Source organism: Bubalus bubalis, chromosome 22, assembly GCF_019923935.1.
Source record: "Bubalus bubalis isolate 160015118507 breed Murrah chromosome 22, NDDB_SH_1, whole genome shotgun sequence".
In the NCBI taxonomy this organism is placed as follows: Eukaryota; Metazoa; Chordata; class Mammalia; order Artiodactyla; family Bovidae; genus Bubalus; species Bubalus bubalis.
Genome location: NC_059178.1, coordinates 1,013,295 through 1,026,888, shown reverse-complemented (window position 1 = coordinate 1,026,888; position 13,594 = coordinate 1,013,295). Strand labels below are relative to the sequence as shown.

At 43.2% G+C, this 13,594-nt stretch overlaps 1 protein-coding gene across 1 annotated transcript in view; it reads left to right on the top strand.

The window, feature by feature from the left end:
• PHLPP1 (PH domain and leucine rich repeat protein phosphatase 1) overlaps positions 1-13,594 on the top strand; it is a gene marked incomplete at its 5' end in the record, with an annotated part of 223,440 nt that overhangs the window by 135,755 nt on the left and 74,091 nt on the right. The window lies entirely within an intron of this gene.

Below are 13,594 nucleotides of genomic sequence, written 5' to 3'. Positions count from 1 at the left end.
TTCGAAATCTAAGAACTAAAGTTTAAACCCATTAATACCACATCATCTGGGTGATTAGCATCTAGGTTTCAAGAGTCACATGGTAAATGAAAAGGGTCTGCTCTTTCATAACTAGAGGGCAGGGACTTTAATCTACATCTTTCTGAAACAGATTGAAGGATTTACCAAATTAATTTCATTTTCTTTCTCTTTTTTTTTTTTTGAGCAGTGATCAATCTTGATTCTGTGGTGAATAAATAAAGCCTCTGATTCTTACGTATTTGTTGCAAATATATGAGACAATTACTCCAGAAGGATATAACTTTTAAAGAAAGAACGAATAGTTCATTTGTTTGTAAATGCCTGTTAATGATCAGAGATTTAGCTATGATCATTAACCACTGTGGTTATGTGTTTATGATTTTTAACATCCAGAAAGAATATTCCATGAAGTATTAATATGAAGTTTGTGTGGATATGTTAGAGAAGGGAAGAGTGTTTCAATTGTCTTTTCAGATGATTGTGAGTATTCTTCTTTGATGTGCTCAGTCACTAAGTTGTGTCCGACTCGTCGAGACCCTGTGGATTGTCGTCCGCCAGCAAGAACACTGGAGTGGGTGGCCGTTTCCTCTCCATGTGATCTTCCTGCCGCAGGGATTGAACCTGGGTCTCCTGCATTGCAGGCAGATTTAAGTGGTAATTTCTTACATGTGGAATTCAATGTGGAATGTAAAACCCTTTCAGTAGACTTTTAAAATTCTTTTATATTAGGATACATTGGTCTTCCTCGCACTTTGAATGGATCTTTGCCCATACATCATTTCAATGCATTAAGTATTGGTCATTTGGAAAATACTGGTTTGTTGGGATAATACAGATATTCCAAATGTTAACATTCTTCGTTATGCAGTTTCGAGGCCGTTGTTAATATCACCACTGATCTCATCAGAAAAAATCCTGAAGAATTGGGAAGTTGTCAGGCTCACTGGGGAAACGAGTTTTCCAGCATTTTAAATTTCAGTTGAAGCTTGAAGGCTCCCCTTGGCAACAAATGCTGTCAGTGAAGTGACCTTCCCACTTCACTGTGGAGAACGCATCCGCCAAGGGCCCAGGTCTGAGCACTGAGCTTGTCGGTCGTGCTTTGAACTGAAAGCGGTGTTCCGTGAACACTGTGACCGGTCTGGCTCACAACTCAGTAATCGCACAAGTGTTTTCCATGGGTAACGGCGCGCTGAACGGGCTGAAGATGGCTGAGCGCTCTGTGTGCCCTTCACGTTGTATCACCTAGAAAGTGAAGAAGGCACACGTACGGGTCGAGATGTAATACAAATAACTTTCTTGCCTCCAAATGGGCAATTTTAAAGTAAAATTGGTGTTCTGCATTCTTTGAAAGAGTACTTTGGTTCTGATGGACTGGCCAAGAAGAGTCCCGGGATAGTGGGGACAGTCTGGTGCCTCAGTGAATTGGCTCCCTGGGCAGTAAGAGCCCAGAAAGGTGTGCTCAAGCACTACCTTATTCTTCCCTGGAGCTTCGGTTACAGTGAAAGGGAACCACAGGGAACTTCTCAAACTTAGGTGTTTATATGCCCTATGCACTGATAATAACTATTTTTACTGACTCTCCTGTAATAGTTACTGTGATTTTTTTTTTTTTTTTTTTTTTTTTTTTTGCTAAAGGGTAATATCATCATTTTCCGTCTATGGGGTCACACAGAGTTGGACACGACTGAAGTGACTTAGCATAGCATAGCAATATCATCATTTAGTCTGTTTGGGGCGTTTGAAAATTTTTTTTGAAGTATTCTTGTGTATTTCCCATCAAGAATTTTGCATCATGCTATTCAATCCTGCCGTCTTAGAACAGAAAGGGTCATTACAGTTTATCCAAACCAATACTTTCATTTTAGAGACGAGGTAGAGGAAGATGTGAAATGCCAAAATCAGATTACCATTTACCTTCTGGGAGCCAGTTAAGGGGATGTGATTTGGGAATGGTTTGAAGAGGGTTTCAACTACATCCATAATGTTTATTTCTTTAAAAAAAAATTAGAGACAAATAGGCAAAATGTTCAAAATGTTAATATTTTAAAAGCTGAATAGTACATACTTGGATGATCATTATTGTTTTCTGTATTTTCCTATTTGTGTATTTCATTATAATCCAAAAATTAAAGCCTAAACAAAAAGAAAATAAAAATGCTTGTAATAGCATAGGGGAATATGATAGCCCCAAAGAGTCAGCATTTATGGACTAAATAAATAAATCTCTGGGTAGAGGGATCTTGAGGGGCACTGCCCTGCCTGTTGGTGCTTTTAGAAGCACCTGATTGATCCCCCATATCTGTTGATTCCAAATCTGTAAATAGCTTTTCAGTGCATCCACCCTTTTCCTCTGCTTCCCATCTCTCAGCACACACCCTCTCCAACCAGCTGTCACCTCTCACCTGAACTGTTGCAGCAACTGGAGAAATGGTCATCTTGCTGTCATTTTCCCACTGCGGTTCACCCTCGTTAGTTTTCTTGCCTTCTATTTTGTGCCTTTCTTGGTTTTGTTTTGCATTTTAAAAAATTTAAACTTTTGTCCCATGAAAGTAATATTTTATATAAATTTGTAAGAAATCTTGCAGTAAGACAAGACACAGGTGCTTGGAACTCCAGCCCCTCCTTACACCATATCCTGCCCCCTAGACAGCTGCTTCTGATTCTTGGGGCTCCCTGCTTGCTGTCTTCTCCATCTTCCCAGGTAGTACCTATCTGCTGCTGTTTTTGAACTTTTTGTTATTGGACCGCAGTTGACATCGCTGTGGAAAATGGTGATTTGCCTCTCCTCCCTGTCTCCAGCCACTCAGCCCAGGGCCCCGACCACTGCTCCCCTCGGCCTCTTGGTGTGGAGGTGTCCGTGTTAGGTTAAGTCGCTGCTGAAGGCTGACGTTACTTCGAGTATTCAACTGTAATTCATCCCTAAGGCACTTAAATGCGGCTGGATGGTAGCGTAGAGATGAGTGTCCTTATCCTTTTCTCTCGTGCTGTTCAGGTGACAGAACTCTAACCCTCTTCTCAACGCCCTTTTCCTGGAGACTTCTTCCTTCCTGGAGCCAGCATGGGTGCTGCTTAGGAGGTCTGGTACCCACCTGTTCTCCTGGGGGTGCCTTTGAGCGTTTTCCTGATGACGCCCTTTTCGTCTCGCTGGGGCTTTCCATATGTTGTCCTGTATCTCGTGATCCCTTCTTGGTTTACTCCTCCTTTTTAATGGAAAATCTCCTAGGATCTTCCCGAGAAAGGGGACATGGGAGACAAATTTATTACATACTTTGTGTCTCTAAAACTATTTTCTCACGTTTGATAATTTGGCTGGTCTCTGGATGGAAACACGCTTCCGTAGGGTTCTGAAGCCAGTGCGCTGTTGTTTTTTAGCTTCTACAGTTGCTGTTAAAAAGCGTTACACTCTTCTGACCCTTGTCCTTGTAGACCTTCTTTCTTCTTCTTTTTTTTTTTAAACAACCCTAAAGAGGTTTTCAGTTCAGTTCAGTTGCTCAGTCCTGTCCGACTCTTTGTGACCCCAAGAACCGCAGCACGCCAGACCTCCCTGTCCATCACCAACTCCCGGAGTCCACCCAAACTCAAGTCCATCGAGTCGATGATGCCATCCAACCATCTTATCTGTCGTCCCCTTCTCCTCCTGCCCCCTATACTTCTCAGCATCAGGGTCTTTTCAAATGAGTCAGCTCTTCGCATCAGGTGGCCAAAGTATTGGAGCTTCAGCTTCAACATCAGTCCTTCCAATGAACACCCAGGACTGATCTCCTTTAGGATGGACTGGTTGGATCTCCTTGCAGTCCAAGGGACTCTCAAGAGTCTTCTCCAACATCACAGTTCAAAAGCATCAATTCTTCAGCACTCAGCTTTCTTTATAGTCCAACTCCTACATCCATACATGACCACTGGAAAAACCATAGCCTTGACTAGACGGACCTTTGTTGGCAAAGTAATGTCTCTGCTTTTTAATATGCTGTCTAGGTTGGTCATAACTTTCCTTCCCAGGAGTAAGTGTCTTTTAATTTCATGGCTGCAGTCACCATCTGCAGTGATTTTGGAGCCCAGAAACATAAAGTCAGCCACTGTTTCCTCACCTATTTGCCAGTGATTTGAAGTGATGGGACTGGATGCCATGATCTTAGTTTTCTGAATGTTGAGCTTTAAGCCAACTTTTTCACTCTCCTTTTTCACTTTCATCAAGAGGCTCTTTACTTCTTCTTCACTTTCTGCCATAAGGGTGGTGTCATCTGCATATCTGATGTTATTGAATATTTCTCCCAGCAATCTTGATTCCAGCTTGTGCTTCTTCCAGCCCAGCATTTCTCATGATGTACTCTGCATATAAGTTAAATAAGCAGGGTGACAATATACAGCCTTGACATACTCCTTTTCCTATTTGGAACCAGTCTGTTGTTCCATGTCCAGTTCTAACTGTTGCTTCCTGACCTGCATATAGGTTTCTCAAGAGGCAGGTCAGGTGGTCTGGTATGCCCATTTCTTTCAGAATTTTCAACAGTTTATTGTGATCCGCACAGTCAAAGGCTTTGGCATAGTCAGTAAAGCAGAGAGAGATGTTTTTCTGGAATTCTCTTGCTTTTACCATCATCCAGCGGATGTTGGCAATCTGATCTCTGGTTCCTCTGCCTTTTCTAAAACCAGCTTGAACATCTGGAAGTTCACAGTTCACATATTGCTGAAGCCTGGCTTGGAGAATTTTGAGCATTACTTTGCTAGCATGTGAGATGAGTGCAATTGTGCGGTAGTTTGAGCATTCTTTGGCATTGCCTTTCTTAGGGATTGGAATGAAAACTGACCTTTTCCAGTCCTGTGGCCACTGCTGCGTTTTCCAAATTTACTGGCATCTTGAGTGCAGCACTTTCACAGCATCGTCTTTCAGGATTTGGAATAGCTCAACTGGAATTCCATCACCTCCACTAGCTTTGGTCGTAGTGATGCTTCCTAAGGCCCACTTGACTTCACATTCCAGGATGTCTGGCTGTAGGTCAGTGATCACACCATCATGATTGTCTGGGTCGTGAAGATCTTTCTTGTACAGTTCTTCTGTGTATTCTTGCCACCTCTTCTTAATATCTTTGGGTTCTCTAGGTCCATACCATTTCTGTCCTTTATCGAGCCCATCTTTGCATGAAATGTTCCCTTGGTATCTCTAATTTTCTTGAAGAGATCTTTAGTCTTTCCCATTCTGTTGTTTTCCTCTATGTCTTTGCATTGATCGCTAAGGAAGGCTTTCTTATCCCTCCTTGCTATTCTTTGGAACTCTGCGTTCAAATGGGTATATCTTTCCTTTTCTCCTTTGCTTTTTGCTTCCCTTCTTTTCATAGCTATTTGTAAGGGCTCCTCAGACAGCCATTTTGCTTTTTTGGGTTTCTTTTCCATGGGGATGGTCTTGATCCCTTTCTCCTCTACAATGTCATGAACCTCCGTCCATAGTTCATCAGGCACTCTGTCAATCAGATGTAGTCCCTTAAATCTATTTCTCACTTCCAGTGTATAATCATAAGGGATTTGATTTAGGTCATACCAGAATGGTCTAGTGGTTTTCCCTACTTTCTTCAATTTCAGTCTGAATTTGGCCATAAGGAGTTCATAATCTGAGCCACAGTCAGGTCCATGTCTTGTTTTTGCTGACTGTATAGAGCTTCTCCATCTTTGGCTACAAAGAATATAATCAGTCTGATTTCAGTGTTGACCATCCAGTGATGTCCATGTGTAGAGTCTTCTCTTGTGTTGTTGGAAGAGGGTGTTTGCTATGACCAGTGCATTCTCTTGGCAGAACTTTATTAGCCTTTGTCCTGCATCATTCTGTACTCCAAGGCCAAATTTGCCTGTTACTCCAAGTGTTTCTTGACTTCCTACTTTTGCATTCCAGTCCTCTATAATGAAAAGGACATCTTTTTTGGGTATTAGTTCTAGAAGGCCTTGTAGGTCTTTATAGAACTGTTCAACTTCAGCTTCTTCAGCATTACCGGTCGGGGCATAGACTTGGATTACTGTGATATTGATTTGCCTTGGAAACGAACAGAGATCATTCTGTCGTTTTTGAGATTGCATCCAAGTACTGCATTTCGAACTCTTTTGTTGACCATGATGGCTACTCCCATTTCTTCTAAGGGATTTCTGCCCACAGTAGTAGATATAATGGTCATCTGAGTTAAATTCACCCATTCCAGTCCATTTTAGTTCGCTGATTCCTAGCATGTCGATGTTCACTCTTGCCATCTCCTGTTTGACCACTTCCAATTTGCCTTGATTCATGGACCTGACATTCCAGGTTCCTATGCAATATTGCTCTTTACAGCATCGGACCTTGCTTCTATCACCAGTCACATCCACAGCTGGGTATTGTTTTTGCTTTGGCTCCATCCCTTCACTCTTTCTGGAGTTATTTCTCCACTGATATCCAGTAGCATATTGGGCACCTACTGACCTGGGGAGTTCCTCTTTCAGTGTCCTATCTTTTTGCCTTTTCATAACGTTCATGGCATTCCCAAGGCAAGAATACTGAAGTGGTTTGCTATTCCCTTCTCCAGTGGACCACATTCTGTCAGACCTCTCCACCACGACCCATCCATCGGGTGGCCCCACATGGCATGGTTTAGTTTCATTGAGTTAGACAAGGCTGTGGTCCATGTGATCAGATTGGCTAGTTGTCTGTGATTGTGGTTTCAGTCTATCTGTCCCCGATCCCCTCTCTCGGTGCCTACCGTCTTACCTGGGTTTCACTTACCTTGGACGTGGGGTCTCTCTTCACGGCTGCTCCAGCAAAGTGCAGCTGCTGCTCCTTACCTCGGACTCTGGGTAGCTCCTCTCAGCCACCACCCCTGACCTCGGGCGTGGGGTGGCTCCTTTAGGATTTTCTTTTCTGGCACTCTGTTCATTTCAGCCACTAAGATGAACACTTGATCTGAAAAAAAAAAAAAGTATGTCTTTCAGTTCTGGAAAACTTTCTCATATTTTGTAGTAGTTTCTTCCCATTCTATTTTCTCTTTTATTCCTCTGGTTCTTCCTCTGAATTCCTGTTAGGCAGGACCTCCTCGTTTGTCCTCTGATGCTCTAATTTTCTTCTTAATGCCCTACTTCTTAACAACATGTCTCTACTTTATCTTAACCTTCTGAATTTCTGCTGTCCTTATTTTTCAAGAGGTCTTTCTTGTTTGTGTGTTTAATTAGTGTGCATTTTAGCAGCATTCTGTCCCCACCGTCTCCACCCCTCTTCCCCACAATGGGTGCATTTCTTCCTTTTCTGACGATGTATCTTTTGCTGTCTTGGTTTCTTTTTTCCTGTTTGTGTAGTTGTCTGACTTTTATGCTACCTCACTGGTGATCCTTTAGGGCTTCCCAGGTGGCGCTAGTGGTAAAGAACCTGCCTGCCAGTGGAGGAGACGCAAGGGTCTTGGGTTCCATCACTGGGTTAGAAAGATCCCCTGGAGGCAATCATGGCATCCCACTCCAGTGTTTTTGTCTAGAGAATCCCATGGACAGAAGAGCCTGGCGGGCTGGAGTCCATGTGGTTGCACAGAGTCAGACACGAGTGAAGTGACAGCATGCTCAGTGATCCTTCGCTCTCTGTTCCTCTTTAATGGGAGCCCCTGAGAAGTGAATCGGGTGCTGAGGTCTGTGGGCGAGGTCCTCCCTGCATCTTTACAGCAAGGCTGTCAAGGGTGGAGCCTTTTGGCTTCGTTGGGGAACTTCCAAAGACAGTATCTGTGGGTCTTCTCTCTGGGGTGAGTAAGTATTCTTTTGGAGAAGGCAACGGCACCCCACTCCAGTACTTTTGCCTGGAAAATCCCATGGATGCAGGAGCCTGGTGGGCTGCAGTCCATGGGGTCACAAAGAGTCAGACACGACTGAGCGACTTCACTTTCACTTTTCACTTTCATGCATTGGAGAAGGAAATGGCAACCCACTCCAGTGTTCTTGCCTGGAGAATCCCAGGGACGGGGGAGCCTGGTGGGCTGCCATCTATGGGGTCGCACAGAGTTGGACACGACTGAAGTAACTTAGCAGCAGCAGTATTCTTTAGGGCAGTGCTTTGGTCTTCCACCTGAGCAGAGCATGCCGGGGCCCAGGGAGTGCAGCGGAGACGGAGCTCGAATCTCAGGGCTCAGTGTGTGCATTTGTGGTTGACCCCTGCTTTCAGAGCAGTGCTCTCTTCTTCTCCTGATGTCTTCAAGCCAGGGTTCAGTTTCCTCCAGGGAGTAAACTGGGGAGAGGACCTGGGGTCTCCTTTTATTCCTTATATACTCTTTCGAAAGTCTTTTTGTAGACGTATAACCAAAGTACAGTTTGATAGGCTTCCAGCCAGAGAGCACGTGTGGGCGGTGTGCGTGCTGAGCGGTCGGCTCCTGATGCCCTGTGCCCTCCTCTCAACCCCAAGGGTGACCGCTGTCCCCACTGCTGACACCACACGGTGCTGCTGCCTGTTTCTGTTCATGATATCTGTGAGTCGTATAGTACGGACTTGGGTCCAGCATCTTTCATTTGCCTTTTTAAAAGCAGAACAAAACATATCCAGTTACATACTATCAGCTTGCACTGTATAGTATGTAGTTTTAATATAAAGCTGTAACTTTGATTTAAGGGGGAAGACTTTTCAGGTTTTCACTGCTAGCCAAGGTTCGTTAAGTTTCTGTGACATTATGTGTTGGGGAGACAGGCTGAGGGGGCTTGGTTTGTGGGGTCTGAGCATTTTGTGAGGATGATGTTGTGTTGCCCTTTGTTAAAAACAAAATAAAGCAACAACAACAACAAAAAAAACCCTAGGCTTTAAACCAATTTCTTTACCACCACATACTAATCTGAGATTTTGGTCTCCCATCCCCATTATCCATGAAGGATTTTTTTGCTAAGTTTTCAAAGTAATAAGTTTATATGTGTACATGCACACAGGTGTTCAGTACTAGAAATTGAAATTATATGTATTTATAACTCAGTTATACTTCAGAAAGCACAAATGTGACTTATTTAGGATCGTACAGGTAGTATGGTATTTTTGAGATAACGCCATATATTTAATTTCTTGTTTTTAGTTGCATGTTGAAGGAATTTTTGTTCATCTCAAGTGTGTCTTTCACAGGGAATATGTTAGAGAAGAACCAAAGGATAATTTATTTTTAAGTTTTTACCAAATCTCAAGGGATGAATTTCTAGGTTACAGTGTTAGGGCAGATATCCAGAGAAAAACTTTACATATAATGCATTTATAACAGGCGTTGTGAGACTTCTTCTTTTAACCACATATCCCCCTAATTATTCTTTCTATTGCAAATTCTCACCTTAACCAAACGAGCGTTTTCACAGAGCATATAAAGCGGCGTTTGCAGCAGCATTCTCATTCTGGAAAGGCGGCGTGCTGATGTCTGCCCACAGGCCGGCAGCTTCAGAGAAATCGTTGTTCTTGGAAGCCCGAGTGTTTGTTTTTCCTCTATTGGCATTGGAGCTTTTCAGTCAGTTTTCAAAAATAGAGGAGAGGCAAAATCAGAGTAATTTTTGGTAGTTTTAGTGGTTTGTTTCTGGATTCTGTATGTTACTAATAATTACGGTGCGTTCTTTACCTCTATCTATTGTAGGTACTATGTCACTTATGTTAACTGTATTCCACTTAGATGCTGCAGGTGGTATTAGTCCTAAGATTGTTAATAAAATATATTAAGTTTCTTTGTAAAGTCAATGAAGAGGACAAGTTTTTGCTGGCTTAAATTCAAGGAATATAATTTTCCTTCCTTTGTCTTAGTTTTATTGTTTTGAACACGGTATCAGAGCAGTGTGAACTTATTTATATTAAATGATTTTGGTGTTCAAACATTTGAAATGTACTTTTACATTAAAAGAGCTGAACCTGTCCCTTGTTACAGCTTCACGAGTAGCCGTGCTGCGCCAACAGGTCTGCAGTTTGTAGGGCGTCTGTCAGAGCCCCTCGGCGGTGACAGGCCAGTGCCGTGCTTACCGAGAGCAGGGTCAGAGGAAACTCAGAAGCAAAGTTTGATGGTAATAATTTGCATGTGTATGTTTCTGGTCGCTTTCCCATGGTGCTTCAAAGGTTGTCTGATTAGACGTGTAATTCCTTTAGCTGAAAAGATAAGAGAGATGGGAGGGGTGAGAATTTTTCAGATGGGAGTGAAGGAATGAAGTTGGTTAGGTGTGCAAGTATGTGAGTGTAAAAGAATGAAAGCTGTAAAGAAATGAACATTTAGAAACTCATAATTATGCCTGGCATTTATCAAGTACTTTTCTTCTTAGAAAGCTCAATTTGCTACATTTGAGTCTCCATGAGATGATTTAATTGCCAATAAAATCTCCAGGTATTTATAGAAAGAGAAATTTTAATTTTTGTTTTTGTCAGTGATTCCTGAAAACTCACTTTTAATGGAAATAGTGATAATTCATTAACATAGTGGGATCGGGAGTGGCATGCCAAAATATTTTTTCAGCTTATTTGCCGAACATAGACTGCAGTACTCAGAACAGCTTCCGCTTCTTTGAAGATGCTCTGTCATATAAAAAATACTACAAGCGAACAGGAGTGGCTCATTGTGAAGAAAGGGCACAGCCGATGCGTTAGAGAGAAAACACAGCACAGTTGCTGCTCAAGGAGAGAAAACTTCAGGAAGGAATTTCTACTGCTGGGTTTGGTGGGAGGCTTGCCAAGTGTCTAAGGAATTTCAGAGACTGTATGGAATGCCCTTCCTCCAGTTAACTCTTCCCAACACTGGATGTTCCTTTCTTACACAGCTTTGCTTTTCAGATGGAATTTTGATCCTCTTGGGAAGTTTTCCAGCTCACACAGTTCCCCTTTTCCTTCCCTGAGCGTCTGATCAAAGGAAAGCCTTTGCTTAAAGCTAGGGGCACTGCGATTGTGCAGCCCACGGTGCCCTCCTTGGCTAAGGCTCCCAGCCTCATTTCTGGCCATAATAGCCTATTTTCTTCTTCCCTCGTACAGTGTGTTTAGAAGAGAGCTCAGAGAGAAACAAAAGCTTTATTTATTAACCAGACTGCATTAAATTCGGTTTGCTCTGTTGACTTCTTGGGATCCTTTAAGATGTTCTTTAACTTTTTTTTTTCCCCCACTGAAATAAAAAGTGGGTAGGAATTTTCAGAACCCTTGGCTTGAATCCAGCGAGGCTATTGTATTCTGGCCGGTTCTATTTTTCTGTTTATTTTCGTGGAGCTCTTCACTGGACTCTCAAGTTTCAACTGTTAGAGTTTAATGTTAAACATAATATTTGCAGAAATTTGCTATTCTGCGTGGAAACCAACTTTCCCCCCTGCCTAGCTCTTAGGGGACAGGTTAAGCATGCAGCAAGCGGGCCAATTTTGTGGTTGTTGCTGGTTTAATATCATCATGATTGGGGACTTGGAAACACGAGTAACATCGTTCCTGGTGACTCTGAAACAGGTTTGGGTCGCCAGCCTGAGGCTGCTGATGGAAGCAGTGGTGTTCCTCTTTCTCCCTCTCTCCCTCGCCTCGCGTCAGACGCACACGGTGACTGGAGCGCCTCTGCAGCACACATGCGGAACTGGAAAACCAAAGGCCTGCGAGGGTTTCTGTTGGTCCTGAGTGTAATTTTGTGATTTGCTGTCCCTCACTGTCCCCTGGAGCAGTCGGGTTCCCGCCGTCGTTTCCATGGCGGGTTAGGACGGTGCTGGAGCTGGCAGGGCACTTGACGGAGGCCTCCCGATGCCGGCACGCCCATCCTGCCCTGGTGATGTCCTTGGGACTCGGAATTAACAAGAAACCTAAGGGAAGGTCTGACTTTCCAAACAGTTGTTCTTTCCTCCAGTTTAAAAATTTCTGCTAGAAGCCTTACTTTCTCCCCAGTGTGTGTGTAGAGGAAGCACCAGAAGGGAGAGGGTGGTGGTCATTCATTCATGTCGCACACAAACCTGTGCATTCTAGATAGGTTATATCCCTGTTCAGTAATTTCCATAGGTGAATAGCAGTGTCTTCATCTGGAATTCGAGGCTCTCTGAAAAGTCTTTAAGCATCCTTTACAACCACAGCTTGCTTTCTGCTTAAGAGTGTATTTGCTTACTGTTTTCCAGGAATAGAGCTTTTGCCCTCCAAATTAGTGTTTCTCAAAATGTGATTTGTGCAGTGCCTACATCAGAATCACCTGGGGTATTTACTAGAAACAGAGATTCCTGGGTTTCATCCCAGACCTGCTGAATCAGAACCTCTGGTGACGGGGACAGACCGCTGCCTTCCAGCAGTGCTTCCTGACATCGGAGGCACGGTCGCACCCCTGTTTTTTCTGAACGTTCTCTTTTAGATTCCCCATCTGCCTATTCATGTCCCTTTGAGACAAGTGCCATTTCTGTAAGCACTCGCGGTATTTTTTCCCAGTACGTTTTCATCTTCTGCTTTTCATTATAGCAGCTTCGCTCCCAAGCTGTGTCCAGTTCCTTAAGGGGAAAGCTATGCCTCATTCACACATGTGCATGCCTCACACACCTCTGTGCCCAATGCGAACTCTGAAAGTGTCCAGTGAGTGAATGGTTCAGTCCTAGGATCAGATTTTTATTATACCTACTAAACTTTGGGTATTAGAATTTTTTCTGTTTAAATACCAGATATTCCTGGTCTGTTCGTGATACAAACTTTTAAGCTTTTCACGTCTAAGCATGTTTTCATGACATAAGTATTCTCTCCAGCCTTAGCTTGTGTTCACCTTCTCCTTTGGTAATCTAATATCCTTGAAAGAGACGTTACCTGGTTTTCATTTTTACATATCCTTGTATGACTCACCTGGGATTTTATCCAAGTATACTGTGTGGGTCTTCTCTGCTTTGAGAGTAGAAATAGCTGTCTGTTTTCTGCCTGTTACAGAAATGTTTTCTTATTTGTCCTGCTAGCGGGGGGCTTTTGTGCTTAGTTGCTCAGTCGTGTCCCACTCTTTGCAACCCCATGGACCACCAAGCTCCTCAGTCAGTGGGATTCTCCAGGCAAGAACGCTGGAGTGTGTAGGCATTCCCTTCTCCAGGATAGTGTGGTGGTTAGTATTAAACATCCTTCGAATAGTGTCGTGATGAAATTGGCTAACTATGGGCAGATCTGTTGGTGAGAAAAATGACAAAATGTAGTCATGGATAAAGTGAGAAACTATTTGATAAGAGAGATGTTTAACTGTAACTTAAGATACCTTTTTTTTTTATTGTCTTGCCAGTTTATGAAAGAATCAGAAAATGACAGCTTCATGCCACTTATGACTTAACTGTTTTCCTGAGTTAGATGGTGCAGAGCTCCTGTGACCTAGTGACTGCTATTTCCACGTGGTTACCGTCTTGTGGTTTGGGGTGGTCCTCTGTGTAATGTGATTCCTGGATTCACAGCAGCCTGCTCCGGCATGCTGCTCCCTCCCCTTGCTGTGGACAGGAACTCGGTCTTGTCGGCTGTTGTATCCATAGGGTTAACTGAGTCTAGGATTTGGCACAGAGGAAGTAACCAATAAATGCCTCTTGTTTGAACTATTCTTAAAAGGGAGGATTAAAGTAAAAATTTCTCTCTTTGGGGAATGCTCTAATTTGCCCTTACAGCAGCATGTCTGTTGTAATTATTGCC